Genomic DNA, 16,563 nt, shown 5'->3' on the forward strand with positions numbered 1-16,563 from the left:
ACAGGATTAGAATTCCTGCAATTCCAGCCAAAGGGTCTGTGCCGGGAACAGATGCTACAAGTGTGAACACGCCTCCCATCCGGGTACACGGAGTGCAAACACGAGCATCTCCCTGACCTTAGCCCGCGGACCTGCAGGAGGCTGCGAGCTCCTCAGCTCCTCGGGAGGGGAGGGGAGGCGGGGACAGCTGCTTCCCCCACCGCGGCTCACCAACAGGAAGTCACAGCGCATGGGGGCGGGGGGGCAAGGCGCCCCGTGAGATCCCCACCTATTTTTGGGTCCTGGAGAAGGGGCCTGGGCCACCTGAGGTCCAGCCTTGGCCTCCCTGTGACTGACCCTGTAACTCTGAGCAATATACTTGCTCACTGCCTGCTCTGAACCTCTGCGTAATAACCAAGCTCCATGCTTACAGTTTGTGTAGCTTTTCGTGTTCTATGTCCATACTAATGTTTATTTAAAAATATGGGGTATGCTCTTAGAGGTCAAGTTAACGATTAATTCACCACAGGGTTAATTTAAAAGTATGCAATTAGGGGCACCTGCGTGGCTCAGTCAGTTAAGCGTTTGCCTTCAGCTTCGGTCACGATCCCGGGGTCCCGGGATCGAGTTCCCGTATCAGGCTCCCTGCTCATCGGGGAACCTGCTTCTCCCTCTCCCTGCTGCTCCCCCTGCTCATTCTCAATCTCTCTCTCTCTCTCAAATAAATAAAATCTTCAAGAAAAATTTTTTGAAGTAGGCTCCACACCCAATGTGGGTCTCGAACTCACCACCCTGAGCTCAAGAGTCACATGCTTTTCTGACTGAGCCAGCCAGGTGCCCCCCAAAACATGCAGCTGTTTTTCACAGCAGCCTTGACGATAGGACCCACAGACGACCAGCCCACGTCAGAGAGAGCCCGCCAGCTCACCCCCTGAGGGTTTCTGGATGTGGCACGTCTGTGGGAGACGTGGGGCCCACCGCTGGCACCTGAGGGAGAGTGCCGCTGGGAGGGGCAGGAGGACATTCCTGGGGACTTCCTAGTTCCGGATCTGGCGTACACTCTTCATGTGCACATAGTCCTATGTGTATATGCTACATGCATAAAGCTTTAATGGGGGGAGGTGTTGCGCTTGCTGGTCCCAGAGGCCTGGCCTGACCCCTGCCATATTCCAGAGCAATTCACTGTCAGGCTCAGGGTTCAAGGCCCGGCCTTGCCACTTACCCGCCCCATGAATTTTACAAGCCTCTGTGTCCTCATCTGTAAAATGGGGACACCACCACTCCTTGGTCAGAGGATGAAAAGGGGCCAGGCAGGTGATAGGGACCGCAGGTGCTGGGGATACCTTAGAGAGCATCACTCCATTCCCACGGCCACCGAGGGCAGGTTCCCAGCTCCAGGCCTCCGAGGTGACCTAAACTCCGGCTCAGTGCCCACTGAGTGGCACCCCACAAGCAAGGGAAGGGCTTCCAGGGAGAGGAGATTAGGTGGCGAAGCTTTCAGCCTCCTTGGGGCTTGCGAAGGGATTAAGTCTTTCCATAAATACACCGCAGGCCACCCTCCCGCCCTCCCTCCCAACCAATCATCCATCCATCCATCCATCCATCCGGAACCGGTACCCAGGGTGGGACAAAGAACCCAAGGTGGGTGTGGCCTGGACAGGCAAGGGCATTCCCGACGGTGGGGCAGGAAACCCCAGGGCCTGCCAGTCTAGCTCAGCTTCTCGCAGACTCAGTTTCCCCATCTGTAAGATGGGGTGTTGTGCCACAAAGGCTCCACTCTCTCAGAAGTGCCTCCACCTGCCCTTCCTCCGTGACCCTCCGGCTGCGAAGGCGGTGGGGACTGACTCGCCTCGCGGCTCCACCGCTGCCCAACAGAGGCGCCGAGTCGGCCCGCCCTTGACCCCGCCCCTCACGCGGCCGGGCCGGCGGGTCGCGGGTCTCCAGAGCCTCCCCCGGTTCCGCTGAGCTCAGCCGGCCGGAGAAGTCGCGCGTGCGTTCACACTGGTCGCCCTTTGCGGTTGCAAACCTGCTTTGATGCCCTGGGAGGCCAGGGGGCCCCTAAGTGAGGCGGCTCATGAATAATATAGTTTGAAAGCCTCCGTAGAGGGGAAATGGTTCCTCTCGAGGCCTCCTGCCCCCACCCCGGCCCGGCTCCTTTCCAGCTCTCAGGAATGGCGGTCTGGCCCGTTCCCGAGGAGCTCGTGACAGCGCGGGGCGCCGGGCGGAGAGTGGGGGGCCAGAGGCGTCCACGCGCGGACACACCCCCACCGGCCGGGTAAGGCGCACACAGCCGGGGCTCTGGGCCCAACTTTCCCCAAATCCGCCTCTCGGCGGAAAAGTCCGCGAGAAGTTGGGGGGACGCCCGGGCCCGCGAGGGTGTCCCGCCGCCCCCCGGAACGCCCTGGCCTCCCCGGGCGCGCCCTTCCCGCCGCCGGAACCGGCGGGCCGTGCACGCCGCCGGCTCGGACTCTCGGGGAGCGCGGCGTCCTCTGGAGGGGGTGGGCGGGCCGCGCCGGGCCGGGCGGCGGGGCGCGCGCGGCGCGGGGCACTCACCGCTGGCTGGGGGCTCACTGCGGAGCCGCGCCCGGGGCGCACGGGACCCGCCCGGGCGCAGGCGGCGGCGGCGGCGGCGGCGGCCGGGCTCCGGGGGCCGGGGCGACGAGCCTGCAAGAGAGAGCAGCGGGGGTCATGGCCCGGGCCGGGCAGTGCACGGGGGCCCCCCGCTACGCCCCGGCCGGCGCTCCGGGCCGCCGCCGCGCGCACGCCTCCCGCCGCCCCCGCCCGGCCCCCTCGGGGCGGGGCTGCCAGCGGCCCCGCCCCGCCCGCGGGCGCGGGATTGCTCGGGCCGGGCGCGGGGGCGGAGCAGGCCCGCCCGCCGCCTCCCGGGGACCGTGCCAGGGGCGCGCCCGGCGCCCGCGCCTCCGGCCTCCCGCCTCAGTTTCCTCTCGCCCGGCCTGGCCGGGAGGTGGAGGGTGTGGCCCGGGGAAAGTTCGGGCCCCTCCCCGGGGCTGCCTGCCAGGCTCCCTGAGGCCGTGCACCCCAGCCCTGGTGGGGTGGGAAGGGGCGCCGGGGTTCTCCCATGGTGAGAGGGCCCCATCGCTCGGCTGCGGGGAGGGGAGGCCAGAAGTGGGAGGCCCCACCATCCCGCCATCCGCAGCTCCCTAGCCCTGCCCATGGGGGGGCCCTGGGAACAAGTAAGCAACATGCCCCCACCCCACCCCTCAGTCTTCGGAGAGCGGCGAGGTTTCAGATGGCCTTCGTGATCCGAAGGCAGCCTCCTTGGTGTTAGGGTCTGGCCCTCAGCTTCACTTCTGGAGGTCAACCCCGGGTGCACCAAGAGGGGCGTGTGAAGGGACCTCCTGGCCAATGGCCCCGGCTTCAGGTTTTCCTGATGTCCAGTTAGGAGTAACTCTCCAGTTCCTCTCCAGGTGGGTGTGAAGACCTTCTACCCAAACAGGTTTCTTAGGAGGCTTCATGATGAGAGGGTCTCTGACGGTATACCCAGCTAACTAGGAGGAACAAAACCCCCACTACCGTGGGTTCTTCGTGTCATTGTGAGAAGCCCCTCATGCCCACAAGGTCTCCACACCCTGTGCTGTGTGTAATTCTGGAGGCTTGGAAGGGGAAACTGAGTCACAGAGCAGGACAGTGGCGCTCCCTTGGCAAAGCAGGAGCGGACTGAGTTACAGGAAATAGAGTGAGCACCCTATGTGTGCGCTCTCCCTCTGAGTCATTCCTAAAAATGTTGCAATCTTTTGTATCAAGTCAGGAGTGACAGGTGGAAAATGTGTCATGTCCCCCTTCCCTCCCAAAAGAAGGACAAAAGGGGGCAGGGTTAGGGACAGGATGCTCCTTCCAAGGGTCCCCACTCCCCACCCTCAGAGGGATGGTGGACTGCCCAGGGTCTTGTGTCCTGGCTGTGAGCTGTGGGGCAGGGTTGCTCCTCTAATGGTGGTGATAGAGGGGGTGGGGAAGGCCCTGGGACAGCAGGCACAGCCCCCAGGTTCTGGTTCTGGCATTGTGGAGGCAGAGAAGCCCTCAGCAGGCAGAACGAATGCTCGGTGCTGGTTGTGAGATCAGCCTGTTTCTGGGCTTCCGCTTCCGCCACGACAAGTGGGGATTTGTTGTTTCTGCACATGCTTTTTGAGCACCTACTCTGTGCTAGACACCCGGGTACCGTGGCGAAAGGGCTGTCACTGACAGTGCCCCCTAGGCACGGGACCCCCATGTCACCACCTGCTCAGGACGGCCCTGCAAGGAGGAGACACTTATTTTGTCCACTTCCCGGAGCCTGGGGGACAGGGATGTCAGAGGTCACCGAGGCAGCGGGCTCGGCAGCCCCAAGCCGGCGGAGGATGGCGGAGGATGGTGGAGCCGCCGTCTCAGGAGCTGGCGGGGAAGGGGGGGGGACTGCCAATGGGAGGCAGCCAGGTGACGACTCTATGGGTTGAGAGGATGAATGGAGGGATGGAAAGAATCCTGTCTAACTCGCTTCCTTCCCCAGGTGTCCTCGGTCCCCTGAGAACAGTGGGGGTTGTGTTTCAAGGTCAGGATTTCTCAGTGTCTGTGCTTGCTGTCCGGGGCTGGCTCATTTGTTGTCGTGGAGGCTGTCCTGGGCACTGTAGGCTACCACAGCCTCCCTGGCCTTCGCCCACTAGAGGCCACTAGTATCCCCTCCCCTCTCCAAGCTGCGACAACTGGACACTGCCACCTGCCCACTGGGGGGTGCAAGTATTCCAGTGGCTCCCAGTCCTGGCAGCTGGCCCGGATGGGATCACGGGGAGGGGTGGGGTGAAGCTTAACAAGTAAATGAATGAAAATGCAGAGCAAACGCTCAGACCCAGGCTCTCCCCAGGATCCCAACCTAGCCGGAACCAGGGAGAGCCCTGGAATGGGTGTTTTGTAAATGCTCCCAGGTGACTCTGGGGTGCCTGGGTGACTCCGTCAGTGCAGCACCCCACTTGATGTTGGCTCAGGTCATGATCTCAGGGTCATGAGATCGAGTCCTCCATCAGCTCTGTGCTGGGTACGGAGCCTGCTTGAGATTCTCTCCCTCCTCCTCGGCACCTCCCCCTGGCACTCACCTGCTCTCAAATTAATTCATTAATTAAAAACTCCCAGGTGGCCTTAATTGGCCGTTCCCACGGAGAACCTCGAATCTAGTGTTCAGAGCCCACATGGCGGACTGGAGACGTGGGGGACACATCAGCCGAGTACAGGGGATGAAACGTGTACAGGTCCTGGTTGGAACAAACGCACTGTGAAAAGGTACGTGTGCGGTAATGTCGGAAAAGGGGCCGCCGTCTGGGTATTAGATAATATTCATAAATTATTACTAATTTGAGCGGATGTGACAGTGGTATCGTCATGCTCTTAAAAGCCTTTCTCTGGGGGGCGCCTGGGGGGCTCAGCCGGCGAAGCGTCTGCCTTCGGCTCAGGTCATGACCCGGTCCGGGATTGCCCAAGGTGGGCTCCCTGCTCAGCGGGGAGCCTGCTTCTCCCTCTGCCCCCTCCCAGCTCGTGCGCTCACTCTCTTTCTTTGTCTCACATACATAAGTAAAATCTTCAAGAAAACAAAAGTGTCCAGGAAAGTTTACCGATGGAAGAGGGCGGGAGGGGAGAGACAGCAATGACGGGAGATGTGGGTGACCGTCGACGTCACGCGGACACTCTCCACCTGGGTGTGTTTGCTTTCCCAATGGAGGGCGCCTGGCTGGCTCAGTTGGTGGATCTTGGGGTCATGAGCCCCAATCCCATGTTGAGTGTAGAGATTACTTAAATAAATAAATCTTGGAAAAAAGACATTTTTCCAAACAAACAAAAACCCCTTTTTGTTTTAAAAAAAGAGAGAGAGAGCCCCCTTGGACATGGTGTTCCTGGGAGCCAAGTGAGGTGACCGCCTCTCTAGGAACTTGGTTTGGGGGTCGGGGTGGGTAATGGGAAGCGGGTGGGTGGGGCCGAGGGGGCTCTGGGAGGAGAGACGGGCTCCGAGGGCTCACCTTGCACCCCCACCTGGCAGCCGGTGAAGACGGGGGTTGGCGGCCGAGACCCTGCAGAGACCAAGCCAGGGCGGCGCAGCATCACCCAGAGCCTTGGGAAGAGGCAGGTGCTGTGGGCCATGTGTGGATTCCTTAGGTGTGGGCCCGGCGGGTCTGTGGGGAACTCAGGCCCCCAACACCTGTCCCCCAAAGCCCTCCCTTCTCGGTGCAGAACCCACTGGTCCGCAGGGGACGTAGAACAGCCACAGGAGCAGAAAAGAGACCCGAGTTGTAAGACAACGTCCTTCTCCTGAAACGTCTCCTTCCCCCCCTGCCCTTGCCCCAAGAGACCCGTCCTGACTTTCAGAGCCCTGAGCAAGTGTCTCTTTGGCTCCTGGACCGGTGTCCTGTCCTGGGCTCCCTGGTGTGCTCGCCGAAGGTCTGTCTGTCTCTGGGAAGTAAGGCCCCAGAGGGCCGGAACCGGGTCTGCTTTGCGGACTGTCCTATCCCCGGCCCAGTGCAGTGCTCCGCACTTCAGAACTGACAGGGTTCGAATGAGTGACTGAGGAACCCAAGTCCTCAGTGAAGAGCAGATGCTGGAGCTCCCCCCGTCCCCCAAGGAAGTCCTCTGCCACAATGCCAAAGAAGGACAGTGGCCTGGGGGAGCGGCAGGGGACAAGATCTCTCTGAGGATGCTGTGCCCAACCCTGTCTCTGTGGCCCGGCTAGCTTGTGTTCCTCCTCTGCTGTCATAAAATGGCAGCTCGAGTGAGAACGGTGGCAGTGGGGACATTGGGCCGCATCAGGAGACAGGGCCAGAGGCAGCAAAGAGGAGAGAGACGTGACGGTCGTCCTGGACACATTCTGGTCCAGGAGAGACACCAGGGCAGGCCCGAGGCTCAGCAGGGGTGAGGAGGGAGCGATGGACATCATTCCCATTCTGGACAGCCTGTGATGGGGCAGCAGGGTGGGCCGGCGGGGCTTCCTGCAGACTGGCCTCCTAGGAGACCCCACGCATGGTCTATGAAGTGTGGGCCTTCCCGTCACTATGGTCCAACTGTCCTGCTTGCTGGGAGTACCAGCCAGTCCCAGGTGGCTTTGCAGGGATCTGGTCACCTCCAAACAGAGGCGGATCCCCATCAGGTGACAGCCGTCCCAGCCGGTGTCACGAGGTGCCCGAGAGCCAACTGGCCGAGCCCACGCATCCCACAGAACTGGGAGGAGATACAAAGTGGTTTTGTCTTAAGCCAGTTGGTCTTGGGACATTTTGTTATGCGGCAACAGAGAGCAGAGACAAGCTTCTACCGAGTGACAGACGTGACCTGGACTCCTGCTTTCTGTAAGCTTGGCCTCTGCCTGCTGCAGTTAGATTGATAGATTATCCCAAAGGCCCCAAACAAGGGTTCGGCCTGAGAAAACGTACACCTACAACTCGCTTTATCTGCTTGAGTTTCTGGTGCTGGTGCTACCGATATTCGGGGCTGGTGCCCCTCTCCCCACCCTCGTTCTCGCCCCTGCCTGCCGGAGGCGGCCCTCCCTGCTGTGTGTCCTGCCTGCTGTTCCCCTCTGCCTCCGCAGGCAGTCTGGGGTCGTCTGGGGGGCTTGCCTCTGAAGGCACCTTCCCAGACATCGGGCCCTGACGTCCCCCTTTACAGATGCAGAAATGGGGTTCGGAGAGGTGGGCTGGGGAAGCCCGGCTGGAGAGCGGGAGGCCAGGCTCCCTGCACCAGGACCCTCCAGGACAGAGGGGGCGGCGGGTGGTTCTTTCCGTCTGGAGGAGTTTTGTGTGTGTGTGTGTGTGTGTGTGTGCTCGCACGGTGCAGCGGGAAGCTGGACGTGGGGGCCGCGGGAAGGACGGACGGGGCCCCTGGAATTCACCCAGTGGATGGGGGAGTGGATGAGAGTCTCCCTGATGAGGCCATGGCCAGCTGTCAAGCACAGGAGCTAAGCAGCGGGTCTGCAGGAGATGGGTGGGGTGGGCAGCGCTGGCCCCCAGGCCTGCAGGAGGGTCAAACGTGAGGGTGCACGTAAGCCCGCTGTAAACCTGAGAGAACCAGACAAATCCGAGCTAATGCGTGCTTTGTGCTGGCTGCGTGCTGGGCACCATGGTAAGCTGAGTGGCCGTCTGACACAGACACTGTAATCACCCCCACCTCGTCCAGGACAGGGGCTGAGGGTACCAGTACCTCATTCCCCCCAGGTCTTGGGTTGGGGGTGGCAGAGCCTGGGTTTGTGTGTGGCAGTCAGGTGTCCCTCTTTTGCTCTCCACACACTTTGTGGGTGACAGTCACCACGAGGGCACCATCCCCTTCCAACCAGGGACAATCGGGGCTGCCTGTCGGGGACAGGGCAGAAAGCTGGCCTGCGAGAGCTCAGGCGGCCATAGTCCGCAGGCAAAGTAGCACCTGCCAACAGACAGAAAGTCACGAGAAACCATGGCCACATCCCCAAAATCAGAACCTTCGAGAGACACCATTATAAAGAGTGGACGAGCTACAGACAGGAAGGACGTATCTGCAAATCGCGTACCTGAGAAAGGACTGAGCATACAAAGAAGTGTTTGGTCTCAGGAACATGGAGCCAAGGAACTCAAGAGCTTATGTTGAAGTTAAAAAATCAAATTCAAAAAAGATTTGAAAAGACAGTCCACCAAAGACACACATACGGATGGGAAGCCCTGGAAAAAAAGTTCAGGGTCATGAGTCGTTAGGGAAAGGCCAGTCAAACCCACGAGGAGGTTTGCCAGGCGTGCCGTGACGATGACACAGGGAGACGGCAGATGTCGGATGTTGGTGAGGACGTGCAGGCGATCTGGCCGGACTGCTGGGGACGGGACACGAGCGGCCACGCTGGAAAACATCTGGGAAGATTCTTAAAAACTGAAACGTTCATCTACCGTAGACCCCACCGACTCCCCCAGAGACCCCAGAGAGGTGGGACGAAAGCCTGCGTCCACGCAAAGACCCGTGCACGCAGGTTCCCAGAGGCTGTGTCCACAGCAGGCACAGGTGGCAACCGCCCAGGCGGCCTCCCAGGGTGGGGGCGGGGGGCGCTCGGCGCAGACAGTGGGGGAGGAGGCTCCCGCTCCCACCACAAGGCACGTGAACTTCAGAACCGCGATGCCCGGTGCGAGGGGCCAGACAGGAAAGGGCTCCGGTTGCCCGTGTCCCTTCACCTGAGCGTGCGGAACAGGCAGGTGTGCAGACAGGACCCAGACTGGGCTGGGCTGAGAATGGGGAGGGGGGCCGGGCCGGTAGGGCTGGGCGCTGACTGACGGTTATGGGACCGCATGCGGGGACAGGTGACTTCTCTGGCATGTAAGTGACGCCTCGTTACCTGTAATGCCACAAGGACACGGAAGCACCTCGGAAGAGGCAGCACCCCGCTCCCCTGGGAACGTGGGGCCTGGAATGACCAGGCGGCCAGCAGGTTCGAGAACGGGGTTGGGCTCTGAGGCTTTTGAAAGAGCCCCCCCGCAGGGTGGAGAGGGGAGGCCGGGGCCCTCACACCAGCGGGCAGGAGGCAAGGGGACAGAGAGTGGGCCCTAGGAGGACAGGCAGGAGGGTCGGGAGGGAGGAAGGGGGGTGCTGCAGGCCGGAGGCCGGAGCGCTGCCCGGCACCCTGGGGAGTCTGCGGAGGACAGTCCCTCTGACGAGGACTCGGGCGCCAGGGACACTTGTGGGATTGGCCTCGAGTCTGCTGTTGCCCACACTCTAGCCACGCTCATTCTCTCATTCCTTACTGCGCGTCGCGCAAGTGGCCGTCCTCTGACAGGTACCGGCGGCCTGGGGAACAGGGAAGCCCCTCCCTCACGGAGACCGCGGGCCAGTGGGGAGAGCTCGGCCGTGACGGTGGCTCGCGTGATGGGGGGCACAGGAGCCACGTTCACGGGAGGAGGGGCGGATGGCAGGGTCCAGGGACAAGGCAAGAAGGTGTTCTGAGGGAAGGTGGCAGGGGCAGGGCGCCAGCCCCGCCTCGAAGGCCGTCAGGAGCCCCAGGGAGGCGCTGAGGGGCTGAGGGCAGCAGAGCTGTGGCCAGAGGTCGGAGAGGCCAGACCCCGTGGGGGCCTGGGCGTGTGTCCTGGAGGATGGCGTTCCTGACAATGGAGGGTGCGGCTGGGGACTGGACGGGTCAGGGAGGCGTGCGGGAGGGCGGGCTGCGCCGGGCTGCGGGGAGGCCCGGGACTGAGGAGCGGGTGCGGGGAGGAAGGGCCCAGGAAGCACGACCAGTACAGTCCCTCTGCCGCCACAGCAGAGACCCACTCTTCACGTCTGTCCGGTGCCGAGGACTGGGGTGCCCCGCCCTTTCACTGGCGGGGGACGTGGCTCTGCCTGTGTCTGGCCGAGCTCCAGGCGCCTGGAGGGACTTTAAAGGGACTTTCTTTAAAGGCCGGGGACCCTCTCTCCACGTCACACCCTTAGTCCCTTTTGAAACCGAAAGTGGAGAACGGATGACTCCGTCCAAAGGTTCAATGTAAAAAAGAAACCAAACCCCATAGGTTCTAACACACAGAAAAAGCTGTGAAATAGAGGGTCAGAAAAGTTCACTTGTGGCTCTGTCGGTTAAGCTTTTGCCTTCCATTCTGGTCCTGGTTCCGGGGTCCCGGGATCGAGCCCTGTGGTGGGTTCCCTGCTTGGTGGGGAACCTGCTTCTCCCTCTGCCCCTCGCCCCACTCCTGTGCGCCCTCACTCTCTCTCTCTCCAGTAAGTAAATAAAATCTTAAAAAAACAGAACCAAACCCAACCTCCGGGGCCAATGGTGTTCGATGGTGGGTGTGTGGGAGATTTTCATCAGTACGCTGGGCTCTGGGGTGAAACCTCATCAAGCGGGAGATTTGGAGGCCCCAACCCGGGCTGGGGTTGAGGTCCTGAGTGTGGAGAGACAGACGGGGGCGTCCCTGGATGGGGGGGCAGGGACAGGATCGGTGGCCAGTGGATGGGGAGACAGAGGGGGCGTCCCCGGGTGCGGGACGGGCGTGGGATCGGTGGCCGGTGGCCGGGTGAGGACAGAAGCGTCAAGGACAGCTCCCTGTCTTGGGCCTCCTCCAGCCCATAGGTGAGTTTGCTTTGTTGAACTGATTTTGATTTTGCCAGATTCAGGCAAACAGCAGGTCTGGGAACCATCTGGAAGACAGCAGGACGGCGCGTTGCCAGCTGCAGAGAACTGTTGCTCCTGACCGACACCGGCGTTCGTGCACCAGTGTGCGCTGGTGAGGACAGTAAGGCCGCACGTTTGCGGGCACATCTGGGGCCCTCGCCCGCCCGCACCCCAAAGCCCTGTGCCGAAGACCACGCAGGGGCCAGAGGTGAGGTCCAGGCCCTAGTTTACACGCACGTGAGTAAGTTCGGCTTTTCCAGCTCAGCGGGGTCAGGGTCACATCAACGGGGATCTAGACGGGCTGGGGGACAGAGTGAGGTCAGGGAAGGACGTGGCCGGCGGCCGGCCCGATACAGCAGGAGCTGATGGAGACTCTGGCAGCAGAGGAGGAGAGCGGAGAACTCTGGAAAGCAGACTGGGGCCCAGAAAATGTGGCCACTGGGGACAGCAGAAGGACAGACTTCCATGCTCATGGGGCCTGAGGGTGTCGCCATTCAGCTTTCCAGCCTTGGACCTAATGGTCACCATTTGTCATAGAGAAAAGGATCAATGTCCTTGGTAAATATCTCCCACGTAAAACCATTAAAATATGTGTGAGCACTGTGTCCACCGGGGTAGCAGGCAGTCCCCTGAAAGTTCAAGGGACATAGATTTCTTCCCAAAGATTCCAGATAGGTGAGGTTTCTGCACATCTTTGGAAGGAGGGGGAATCCCTGACAATTCAGAGCAGGCCCCGTGTCGCTCGGGGGTAACTGCAGGGAACCCAGAGCTGGAAGCCGTGGGGCTCTTTGTTCAAGACCCCCTGGCTCTGTCCCTCCACCGGCAGCTTCAAAGTTAACCTTTTCAGGGCATCAAAGTGGCCCCATGGAGGGCAGGGCCTGGGCACCGGGCCTAGGGGCATTCTTCTTCCGTGAGGTCTTGGGCAGGCAGAGCAGCTGGCTTGCAACCCTCCACAGTGTGGTCCTGGCCTCCTGTGGGCTTGGGAACAGTGCCAGCAGGGTAGGGCTGTCACATGGCCCGGCTGCTTGGGGGAGACTGGCCCAGCGGAGCCCAGGCTGCTCACCCAGGCAGTGGGGTCTCCTGGGGCCCGCTCCGCTCTTCCCGGGGGCAGGAGGGGCAGGGGGTAAGGGAGCGCTCTCAGGGAAGGACCCAGCCTCTGCACCGTGTGAGCACCTGGGGGCTTGGCTACAGACAGTATCTGATTCGGTGCACTCATTCCTCAGCCTCGCCTGGGCGCCCGCAGGAGGGCTGGCCGGCAGCGCGGAGGGCTGGCCCCTCTCTCGGACACCCCGACAGCTCATTTACAGCAGAGCTGCCATCTGCAGGTCTCCCAGCGCCTTCTCAGGAGCAGTAAAAGAGACACAGGCGACATCTGTCTGAAGGACCCATTTCACTTAAGCCGGTTTATCAGAAAACGACCCTCTCACCGCGCCAGCGATCCACAAACTACTAATCAGGGGCTTTACTCTCTTTCTGTACTCGGTCTTCCAAAGCTGGAATGTATTTAACACTTAGAGTGCGTCTCCGTTCAGAGCAGTCACATTTCGGGGACACCTGGGTGGCTCAGTCGCTTAAGCATCCGACCCTTGATCTCAGCTCAGGTCTTGATCTCGGGGCCATGAGTTCAAGCCCCGTGCTGGGATCCATGCCAAGCGTGGAGTCTACTTAAAAAAAAAAAAAAAAAAAAAGAACAGCCACATTTTAAGTCCTCGGGAGCCACACGTGGCTGCCAGTTGCTGTGTCGGACAGCACAGATCTAGAGCTACAACAAATCGTGACACCGGTGAGGGGCTCACGGCCCAGTGGCATTGTGGCAGGGGTGGGGGGCGGAGGGATATAAAGATCCCATTACGTAGATCAGAGCTGGGAGGTGATACAGGTTGCCAGGGTAGAGATGGTCAGTCTAGAGTGTCCTATGTGGGCTCAGGAGACAGGGTTTCTGGTCCTTGCTCTGTCCATTGGTAATGATGCCTGGCCCCTGGCAAGCCGCAGGTGCTGGCCAGCATTTAACCACTGGACCACAGGGGGATGCCACTGCGTGCCCGCCCGGCAGACAACTGGGAAGAGCTGGTTCTGGCTGGAGCGCTGAGAACGCTTCCTTACTCATATCTGGGGGGCTCGTCCCCTGCCGCCCAGCCACTGCCCTGGGGGACCTGTGTCCTGGGAGACCCACACGAGCCGGCAGGAGCAGGCAGGCGTGAAGGTGTTCACTTAGCACCGCGGGTGAAACTGTGACCCTGGAGTTGCTGTCTGTCAGAAGAATGAATAGACAGTCTACGGCACATTATGGTCGTTCACGAACGACCTGTTCATCTGATGGACGGTTGCACGGCGGCTGGGGGGAAGGACCAGACCTGGGGGTGTCTGCGCGGGAAATACTCGAAGGCTTACTGAGCGGGGAGACGCCAACTGGGATGGTGGGGTGTTGACCGGGCCACTTTGGCAAGACAAGCTCACACGGCGACGCGAGCGGGCTCGGGGAAGGACGCCCCCCAGCCTCAGAGGAGCGGGTGAGTCCCACAGGGGAGAGGAGGTCAGAGGAGACTTAGCTCGACGTTTTAACTCTTAACAAATTCAGCAGCGACAGATGGCAAGAGGCTCCTATGTGCTGAGTACAAGAGTGCACGAGAGCGTGCTCCCCGTAGCTCAGGTATTTCATAATAAAGAACTGAAGCCCTCTGAACTAGAGAGGGAATTGAAGAGCGGCCTTGCGAAGGTCACCCGTCCTCCCTGTGCTTTCGTCTCCACACCTCCAAGAGGCTGCGAGTCCCCGTGTCCCCGAGCTCCGGTGGCATAAACCTGTGGCCGCGTCTCCGCGACCAGAACGTGAATCAACAGGCCGCGAATGTCCGTCGAATGCTTGCTGTGTGCCCGGCACTAAGGAACCGGGCTAGGGCCCCCTGGGTGGCTCAGCCGGGTGAGCGGCCGACTCCTGGTTTCGGCTCAGGTCCGGATCTCAGGGTGCCGGCATCGGGCCCCGCGCCGGGGCCGTGTGCTTGAGGATTCTCTCCCTCTGCTCCTCCCCGTGCCCTCGCTCACCTGCACGCTGTCCCTCTAATAAATAAATCAATCTTTAAAAAAACGACCTGGCCGAAGGACGAGAACACTTTACAGAGGAGGACACCAGGCGGGCCCGCGGTATTGGCTGGTCCCCGCCGACCGGGATTCGAGCTCAGCCTGCCACTGTCAGGCTGGGCTTTGTCCCCCTCCCCCGCCCCATATGCTGCCTCTCATCAGCACTGATTTACTTTCCTTTTCCAGAGACTGAAACCATTTTTCAGGTTTGCGGGTGCCCAGGTGTGCCCCAGGCTGGGGTCCCCGGCTAAGCCCTGGAGCAGCAGGTGGTGCTGGCTCTGGCTGCGGATGACTCTCCCCGGAACGGACGAACCCGCCTAGAGACCGGAGAGCCACCCACGGACTTTAGGGGCCCTCCAAGCACACTGAGTTGAAAGGTGTGCACCAAGTTAACACCAGGTTAAACGCTGCTGAGGACGTGGCCACCAGCAACCTCACCTGTATGTCCCCAGCCATAAGAATACTCAGCGGGATGAGGGTGTGCACAGAAGGTCCTGGGTCCGCCTGCAAGGTGCCCTGGGACCCCGGAGAGCTGCTCACGCCCTTGGAAGTTCTGGCTGTCTTCACTGGGGTGGGCAGGGAATCACCGTTCCCTGCAGCCTTTTTTTTAAAAAGATTTTATTTATTTGACAGAGAGACACAGCGAGAGAGGGAACACCAGCAGGGAGAGAGGGAGAGGGAGAAGCAGGCTTCCCGCTGAGCAGAGAGCCCAATGTGGGGCTCGAACCCAGGACCCCGGGATCATGACCTGAGCTGAAGGCAGACACTTAACGACTGAGCCACCCAGGTGCCCCTCCCTGCCACCTCAAGACGAAACTTGGAAGGCTTGGAGGTCCCCTCCTGGGCAGCGGGCTCTCCTCTACCCACCAAGCCTCCATGCAAACAGGGAGCATCGTCTTCCTTCCGGGGCACAGTCAGCTGACAGAGAGAGGAAAATAAACTTTCTTTTCTGCCTGCCACTAAACTGCGGATTGCTGGGGAGAGAGGAGAGGCACCCCGCTTCCTTCTCGGGCACAACTCTCTGTAATCTTTTCTTTAAAAAAAAAACAAAAAACGCAAAACCCAGGGGTGTATATATATGGCTTCTGCTATGAGAAAATAAAAACACAGGTTTAAAAATTCATGAGAAGAGCTCCAGGAAAGTGCCTGGCACACTGCTCAGCACCAGAAGGTGGTGTTAAATACTGATGGGAAGTTGCAGAGTGAGGAAGAGGGGCCCTCTCCAAAACCTGGAGAGGTCTGGAGATGGGGCAAGGGGGCGAGGCTGTGTTTCCCTCCAGGCCCCTTGCAAGGCCCCCAGCAGCAGCTCCCTTACCTCTAGGAGAAAAGATCAGTGGCCGTATTGCATCTCAGGCTGGGGACAGCAGCTTGCTCTTCCGGGATGGCCATCTGGGCTGTGGCTGCTCCCTGTCCCCTGCTGGCCTGGCCCTCTCCTGACTCTGCCCATTTGGACTAAATGCCTGGACTTTGCAGAGAAGGGAAATTATTTTTAAGCTCAGACCTTCCAGTGGCCCCCGTGACTTTCGGAAGCTTACTCTGTGCAATTAATCCCTGGCTCATATCCCCAGTTCCTGGCTTTGAGGATAGAGGGATGGACCGACTGGAGATAGAACCCATGTGGCGAAGGGAATCAAAACCATGGTGGGGGAAGGGTGGGGGGGTGGCGGATGTCACCATTTCTGAAAGGCTCTCCTGGGAAGGTGGCTTTGGGACTCTTGTGGGGCCCTGGGGGCTGACACGGGGGTTAGCAGGGGACTGGTTTATGTATAACAGAGGGGGAAATTTCTGGCAGTCAGAAGTGGGGTGAGTTGCCTCAAGGCCCAGGGAGTGCCCGAGTCTGGGTATATCAACCACACTGGTTCACGAAGGTTGACCCCATGACGTGCCAGCCCAGAAGGGAGGGTTTCTCCTCGTGAGCAGCCTGCCTGTGGGCCTGCACTTGGAAACGGGCCACACAGAGCTCAGGGAGGAAGCGCAGAACACAGCCGGCAGCGGGAGGGGGACCTGGATGTGGGGTGGGAGATGGTGGCGGGCTCCAAGGGTGGCCACCGGAGATGCTGGGTAGGCAGTGCCAGGGCGAGAGAGCAATCTGATTCTGGCCTGGGGGCTTTGACCCGAAACAGGCCAGGGTAGAGAGCAGATGAGTGCGTGGAAACACAGAGCTCCAAGGACATCACACATGGCCCCCAGCTGTGGCCAGTGGTGGTGAAGACCAGCCTGGCTGAGCGCAGGGATGTCCAGGAAGCCGTGGCCCAGGACAAGCCGAGGTCGCTTGCTCAGGCCTGCGGGACGCCGAACCCACCTGCCATGCCAGTTCTGGGAAGGCAGTGAGTAGTCGTGTCTTTTCCCAGTGCGCTTCCCAGGCTGCCACTTAGCTGAGCCGTTTGGAGTGTGAATGGAAGCATCCCACAAGCTCTGAGCCCCTAGGAGGAGAG

The 16,563-nt window shown here is 60.6% G+C and overlaps 1 protein-coding gene across 1 annotated transcript in view; it reads right to left on the bottom strand.

Moving 5' to 3' along the window:
- CUNH16orf74 (chromosome unknown C16orf74 homolog) overlaps positions 1-2,738 on the bottom strand; it is a 29,607-nt gene extending 26,869 nt beyond the window's left edge. Inside the window, exon 1 of the mRNA XM_045076579.1 lies at positions 2,533-2,738. The gene's annotated coding sequence lies outside the window, so the exon portion shown is untranslated. The remainder of the gene's footprint in view (positions 1-2,532) is intronic.
- Positions 2,739-16,563: the final 13,825 nt, after the last annotated feature.

The sequence above is a fragment of the Mustela putorius genome, unplaced genomic scaffold, assembly GCF_011764305.1.
Source record: "Mustela putorius furo isolate JIRA1106 unplaced genomic scaffold, ASM1176430v1.1 tig00000174_pilon_pilon_pilon, whole genome shotgun sequence".
Lineage (NCBI taxonomy): Eukaryota > Metazoa > Chordata > Mammalia > Carnivora > Mustelidae > Mustela > Mustela putorius.